Source organism: Lichenostomus cassidix, chromosome 4, assembly GCF_008360975.1.
Source record: "Lichenostomus cassidix isolate B80296 chromosome 4, HeHo_3.0, whole genome shotgun sequence".
Classification (NCBI taxonomy): domain Eukaryota; kingdom Metazoa; phylum Chordata; class Aves; order Passeriformes; family Meliphagidae; genus Lichenostomus; species Lichenostomus cassidix.
Genome location: NC_139484.1, coordinates 62,695,470 through 62,702,926, shown reverse-complemented (window position 1 = coordinate 62,702,926; position 7,457 = coordinate 62,695,470).

Here is a 7,457-nt window from a genome sequence, read left to right as displayed (position 1 = left end):
TTGAGACGGAGCAGTTGAGTGTGAGTGTCTAATGAAGAAGTGAAACGTGAGTACAGAGCCCAGTGTTCCAAATGTGCATCTGTTTTTGAGTTTCTCAGTGATGAGTTTCTACACTCAATCCAAAGTGTGAAATGCAAAAGCTTTTGCAAACAGTGTTTTCACATTGAACAGGAGCCACACGGTCCTTCTGGGGTGGATTTGGGGGGATGCTCTTGAACTATTTGGGAGAGGCAGAATCAAACACTGCAGTGGGCTGAGAGCAGGATTCTGGGTTTGCTTCCCTCTCTGAGTCTTTTGCAGCAAATCTTCTATAACTGTTCATACTATAGACTGTTTTGGGTACCAAAATTAATTTTTCCTAACTATCTGTATGTGCTGACAGCTACAAAAACAGCCTTCAGGTAAGAGTGTAATTCCAACAAACATTCCTGCGTTCTGGTCTAAACAGCTGGCCCAAGTGGGGGCCATGAAGGTTATTTACCTCAGGAAATCAGGTGACAACCTAGTATTTCTTTGGCAGAAAGCATTATTGTGGATGCAGCAGTAACAAAACAGAAGGCAGTGGCTTACAGTTCCAAGTCCTTGCCAGGCCTTTCTCCCTCCCAAAACATCCCCTTGATATCTCTCCTGGTGTGCTGCAAGGGTTTCCTCACCTACTACAAAGAGCCTTTTGATGCTCGCTGCAGCTTTTGGAGACCAGTGTGTTCCTGGCCCTGGCTGCTCATGTCCATACCACAGCATGTTTCCTCTGTAATTCAGGGAAGATAGAGATTGAAATATTTGTGATAGGGTTTACTCTCACAGACACCCCCCAAGGTCATTCTAGCTCCCACTGATCTGGCCAAATATCATTCAAACCTTCTTCTTGCCTGATTACGTTTCCAACATGTGGAATGGGTCCTTCTGTCTCTGGTGGATCTCCTTTGTTTCTCCAAAACCTGCTCGTTTTGGTTCCTGGAGCCAATTTCTTTCCAGTAAAACTGTTTCAGTCTCTGAAATGATACTCTTGGCTCTTGTGGCAGAAACCTGAAATAGTGCTGTGACACTTTTTTGGGTGACCCCACAGCTTTCAGAGACATCTTCCAAACTTTATTCAGCCTGTTCTTCCTCATAACTCTGCCCACACCAAGCAAAATACCTCTTCTAAAAGTTCACTGCTTGAATGTGTGAGAAACCTTCTATAAACTGAAAATTTCTTCTTCAGCAGAAATGCGCATTTTTTCAGTTTGGCCATGTAGAAGGCTTGTTCAAGATCCACACTTCAGTGTTTCTTTTCAGGAACCACATATGAGAATTTATGAAGGACCTGAGTTTACCCAGCACTTTGGAAAGTGTTGTGATTTATTTTACTGTCTTTACAGAGAGTTGTTTTGGGTTTTTTCTGTTCAAAGGAATGGAATATGCTGTTCCCAGTCTTTTCTGGGAGGCTTGATGCACGTAACCAGATGAACTGCTATTGAACCTTGCTATTACATGAGCAGATTGCTGGTACAGAGGCAACTGAGGAATTTCTAAATGCACAGAATTTAGACTAGACAAAAAACTTAGAATTCAAAGTTTTAAAAGCTCAGGGGCCGTGTCCAATATTACTGTACCTGTGTTTGCCTATTTCTTTCAGGAAGCACACATTCTGGTGCTTACAGTGAGAGGACAATGTCAATATATGAACAGAAAGGACTGGGAGCAGAATTTGATTTTTTCAGGGAAGTAAATTTCCCAAGGAGAGCTTGTTACTTTACCAGGCAATGCCAAAGCTATATCACATTTTCTCTATGATTTGTATGTAAAATCAAAACCCTGTGTAAGCAAAAAACTCCACAGAAAACTGTGGAGTTAAAAAATATTCGTAGTGCTGATTCTTCCAGTGAAACTTTGTTTTCTTTCTGTATGAGGAGATTTCTCCTTCCCACTGGGTTTTATAGCAAATTTAACCCAACTTTTTAACCTAACTCATGTTACTTTGCTCTCACTTTCCCATTGACAGGCCACTTGCTTGGCTATCAGAGAGCAGCAATGAAAATACAAGTTCTGCTCAAAGATTTTAGCAAGCTTTGTGGTGCTACCTGGGTTTCCAAAAATTATCCTAATGCTGGATAGCTTACCCATCCAAACCTGGTCCATGGGTCTCACAGATGGGACGTGCTCCTTCCCCCAGGGTTAAAAGTTATCACTTTACCTCACCACAGGTCTTGTTCTGGTGTATTTTCCCCTTTTGGGGGACATTTTCTGTTTTTAAGGCCAACACAACACAACGCACGGTGTCTCCCATGTGAACAGAAATCCTGTACCATTCCCTTAGGTGGACTGTCTGTGCTTCAGGCTGAAATGACCTCTGATGCCTTTTCAAGCCAGCTCCTTCCTGAAATTTTGTTTTCCTCCGTCCAGCTCCCTGGGTAGAAGAGAAGCTTCTGCTAAAGACACATGATGCTTTGTCTGGCCAGCCACAGATATATAGTGCTCTTGGCCACGAAACAAAGAAATTTCGTAACAATAACTTCTATCTGGTCCGTTCTCTGAATTTTCTGTGCTTGCCAGTTTTTCTCTTCTCTGCTTCTCTCTCTCTCACTTAAAAGAAGCAAAAAAATAACAGAGCTGAGTTTCATTGTTTCTCTGTTAGCTCAGAAGAGCTGTGAGCCAAGCTAGAGTCCCTTTGCTCTAAACATTCCAGGGATGGAGCGTCAGGGCTCAAGGATGGCACCTTCAGCCTCTTTGCCCTCTCCTACTAAGGGACTGCTGACTGGAAAGCAGGAGCACCACAGCAGTTTCTCCCATGTCCCAAGGTGTTCTGGCCCTTTCTTCTCTGATTTAAGGGACATGTTCAGGCAAGAATCCCTATGTCAGCCTTTTGTGCCTTGCAAGTCTTTGTCTGAATCCAAGCCCATGTAAACTGAGATTGCACAAGACTCCTTGGACATCCTCCCTGTTAGGGAAGGTCTTCTCTCGTGCTCCCCATACAGCTGTTATCTGTCTGTCTCATGCCTCAGACAGATTCTGATCAACTTACAGGTGCATCCATGTGAGCAGCGACTTTCAAAATAGGATGCTCAGGGTGATTCTGTTCGGACATACACCCCAACCAGTCTTTTGGGATGTGAGGTTTCCTGAGGTATGTGTGCCTCCAGGAAAGCCTGACTGAGCTGATACATCCCTTCTGTCCCATTTGGTCTTCCCAAAGAGAAGCTGGAGTAGAGAGAGCCACCAGTGCCCTCTGAGTTGAAGTCCTTTAGATAATCTGAGTTAGTCTTTCACTTATTTGGAAAGCCGGTTTTGGGGTTTTTTTTGTTTTTTTTAAATTTTTTGGTTTTTTGTTTTGTTTTTGTTGTTGTTATTGTTTTAATTTTTTTGTTAAATTTTTTGCTAAGTTTTGTTAATTTTTAAAAATTTTTGTTAATTTTTTCTTTTCAGCTCCTTGAGCCCATGTCAGCTGAAGTGCATTAATAAAGTCCAATGGAAAAAGGTCTCCCATTTTTAATGAGAAGCTTTGTGATCCATCATTGCTCAGCATTATGTTGACCCATTACTGAGTGCATCTCAAAAGTCCCTCAACAGCTGAGTGCCAGAAACCATGGCAGCAGAGCAGAGGTAGAAGAATCATTTTACAGGGCTTTTTTCACACTTCTGCTCTACACTTCTACTCTTGGGTGTTGTTGGAGAAAGGACACAATTTTACATTAATTATTATTTTTTCTTCATGTGCTGATCAAAATTGTATTTACATTAGCAGGGTTTTTCAGTCTGCTCAGACACACTTCATTCTGCCCCCAAAGACCTGGTTGTATTTCTGCCTTTTCTGGGAAGCTATGGAATTTTGACTCAGATTCTTTATAGAAGGCTCCAGCAATTGTTTAGATCTTGTTTTAATTATTTTCTGGCCATTGTTGAGCTTTGTGAGTACCTCCATTGTTTGTTCCAGTTTGATTGCAGATATCAGCTTATCCTTTCTCCTCTGGGATACTTGATTCCTCTGGTGATATTCACTTGCCTCATAGCCAATATTTCTGGTGTGTGAGATTGTTTTCACTGGAAGGAGAGATTGGTGACCTGTATTTCTTCAATGCAATCATGTTTGCTTGTGGAGAATGTTCAGAGACCTGAAGCAATGAACTAGGAGTCACTGTCTTTGCTCATAAAGTCTTGCTCCTTCTCAAGCAATTCCACCCCTTTTTGGTGGCTTTATTTTGTAGGGGCCCTTTTGTGGGTTTTTTTGCCTGCCACTGCTTGTTTCTGTCACTTTTGCAAACACATCCAGGTCTGCCATGCCAATAGCAAAATTTAACGTGTTAGTTCAGTTCCCAGCCAAACCACCAAAGGCAGATCTATACAACATGTAGATTAGTTATAGGATCAGGAACTTCTGTCATTAAACAAAAGAGCTTTTTTTTCTCCCTTTACCTTGAATAAAATGTTTCTACCTAACCACGATCTTCAGAGAGGTTTGGAAATGTCCATTTACCAAAGATAGTACCCTCAGTATCCACAGACTGAATCTTCCTGCTGAATAATGAGAGATTTTTACTCCAACGTGAGTCTTCATACAAACCTATTGGGTGGCTAATAGTGCCTTAGGCTTAATATGCCTGATTTCTCCCATTTGGAGGAAATGAAATAGTAGTAATTAATTATTCAACTGTCATATAACCACAGATATTAGTGTCTGTGAAGTGTATTTGGGTCTTTCACTGTAATTAATATAAACTTCAAAACTAAATAAATTAATCAGAATGGTGACAGGCACATTTTGTGAGTTATGAGCAGATATAGGCCTTTTTTTTTATTTAAATTCTATTTGAACTGGAAGAGACACTGCAGACCTCAGTGGTGGCCTCTTCCTTCTGAGCCTTCAAGTCTTTCCTCATTGAGCTCGTGGGAAATCAGTTCTGCCATTCACCTGGAAGAGAAATATTCGAGGAAGTCACATTTTGGGGAGTGATCCTTGCATGTCTTCCCCCCTTTTTATATTGTAAAGCTTTTCTCTGTTCAAGATGAGTAGCATAATTATGTAGCTGTCAAAGAGGAATTAGTAAAATAATTTAGCTAGGCAACAGATGAGAAACAGTGTCATTAAATGCACAAATAGATAGAAGTTGGAAGTAACCCCTTTCCTTTAGTGAAAATGTGAGTGTCTGTCTGTGAGGTAGGGAAACCAGGAGTGGCCCCTCAGTAGTGTTTCCTCATTTGCCAGCAAGAATAAAAAGAACTAATACATGGTTTATTTTCTGATGGCAACAGGAATTTGTTAAAGGTTTGCAGCTCTGTGCTGACCTGAGGGTTTGGCCAGCTCATCCTTGGCAGATCCTCTATTTGCAGGAAAGCTGTGGTGTGACTTCCCCTCAGGTGGGTGGGATGTCTCTGCTGGCAGTGCACACTGGGGACAGCCTGACCTGACCTGTGGCTGCTGCCCATCCCTGCCCACTGGCCCCAAAGAGGCTCTTTGTCACCACAAATCATGTTTTCTGTGCTTTTACCTGGCAGGGCCTTCTCATGATGAATCTCTAATCTTGACCTTGTTTTCTGTCTAATCTGAACAGACATTTTTTGTTCAGCTAGAGAAATATGGAGGGTGGTGTTTTGTCTGCACTTCACTCTTGTTCCACCCTTAATTCTCTGCTTGAAGCTCTAAACTTCTTCTCCAACCCCTCTCCTCTCTCCTGCGAGTGTTTTAGACATCCTTCCACTTATTTTTGTCCCAGATTTTCAGCTTTATGTCTTTTCCCTTTTCTAGGATGCTCTTTTCCACTGATCTGAAAACACCTTCTTTGCCTCTATGGTTCTCTGTTGCTTCTTCAAGCCCAAAAGGCCTCACTCATCTGTTATGGGGATGTCTCTGAAAAACCTTTCTTTCTCCAGAATTATCTCTGAAGGAAACTGGCTCTGAACTAACATTGACTTTTCCCAAGGGGCCAGGATACATGCTTGAATTTCAGTCCATTTATTTATTTTTTTTTCGGTGACATTTTCTGTAGCAACATCTCCCAAAACGCAGATAAGTTTTTCTAAACTGCCTTCCCTTATTGTTTTCAGATATAAATTATGCATCTTAAAACTCACAAGTCATTAGTAATTGAAGGAACTTTTGGCATGTAAAAAATGATGTTTAAATGCTGAGAGGAATCTGGCAGAACATTACTGACCTACCTTTCCAAATGTTGCAAGATATTCTTGGCTTATAGCATATTACATAACAGAGCCTTTAAACACAGATTCTCTTTAGAAAGAAAGGCCATTATTATTGTCAAACCACAGTGATGAATTAGCTGAAGCTGATGAGATGCATTTGCAAAAGGAACTGACCAAGAGTAGTGAGAAGTAGCCAGTCTGTTTGGGGAATAACAATGTTCCTAAAGATAAGTTAATAATGCATAATAAGTAAATAATGCATCCCACATTTATTGTTCCCTTGGAATGAATTTTCTGACTTTGGAGTAAACAGAAACTGTTTACATTATGGCTGTGTGCTTTTCATAGGGCTAACTAAGGGCTTCTGCCTGTCAGTATAGCAAAGCAATTGGCCAAAACTGGGGTCATGGCAAGATAAAATCAGCTTTCTATTGGAAATCCTGCCATACAAGCAATTCTGACTGGTGGAATGAGTGTTGCTCATGTTTTTTCTAGGACTCTTACTGGCATCAGCAGACCTGTAATGGGAGTAAAGTTAAAGGAACAGGCTGTTTTATGCCTTGGTTTGCTCATGTATTTTAAATAGATGCTATCTCTGAGCACTAAGATTTCAGGCTTCAAAACCATAAAAAATGTGTCTTGGATGAACATTTGCATGCTCCTTGTAGGGATATTTGTGCACCTTAATCAGACTTAAAAAAATTCTTTCAAGCCTGGTAATACTTTCCCCAATTTCTTACTTATCATTACAGACTCATGATTTCTGGAAGGAGCAAATTACAACCCACTTCACTTGTGAATATTTAATAATTTGATGTTTTGTGAATATTTAATCTGCAGATTAAATATGAGTCCATACAAAACTTCCATTCCTGTTGGTGAGATTTCTCCCTGTTTGTAGCTAGCAGCATGCCAAAGAATGTGGTGGATTCTCAGTTGCTTATAGTCTTTAAATCAGACTGAATATCTTTCCGAGAAAGATGCCCTGAGTCAACCACAATTTACTGGAAATAATTTAGGAATTGCTGGGCAGCCTCCTCTGGGCTATGATCTGCAGATGTCAGAGAAGGTGACTGCAAAGTTTCCATATGATCTTAAAATCTACAAATACATGGCTGATCTTTGAAATACCATGGTCTTAAAGAAGTTTTCCTTTTTTTCATCTGGGATGTTTTAAGATCTTTGATGTGCTAATGATCCAAGTTGTCTGGCTGGATGATAAATCTCAGATGAAAGAAGGAGATGGTGAGTTAAGACTTCTTTCTCACCTCTGCCTGGGAGCTATGGCACATCTCAGTAACTTCCTTAATAAACAGTATGTGTGTTCAAGGGACCGGGCA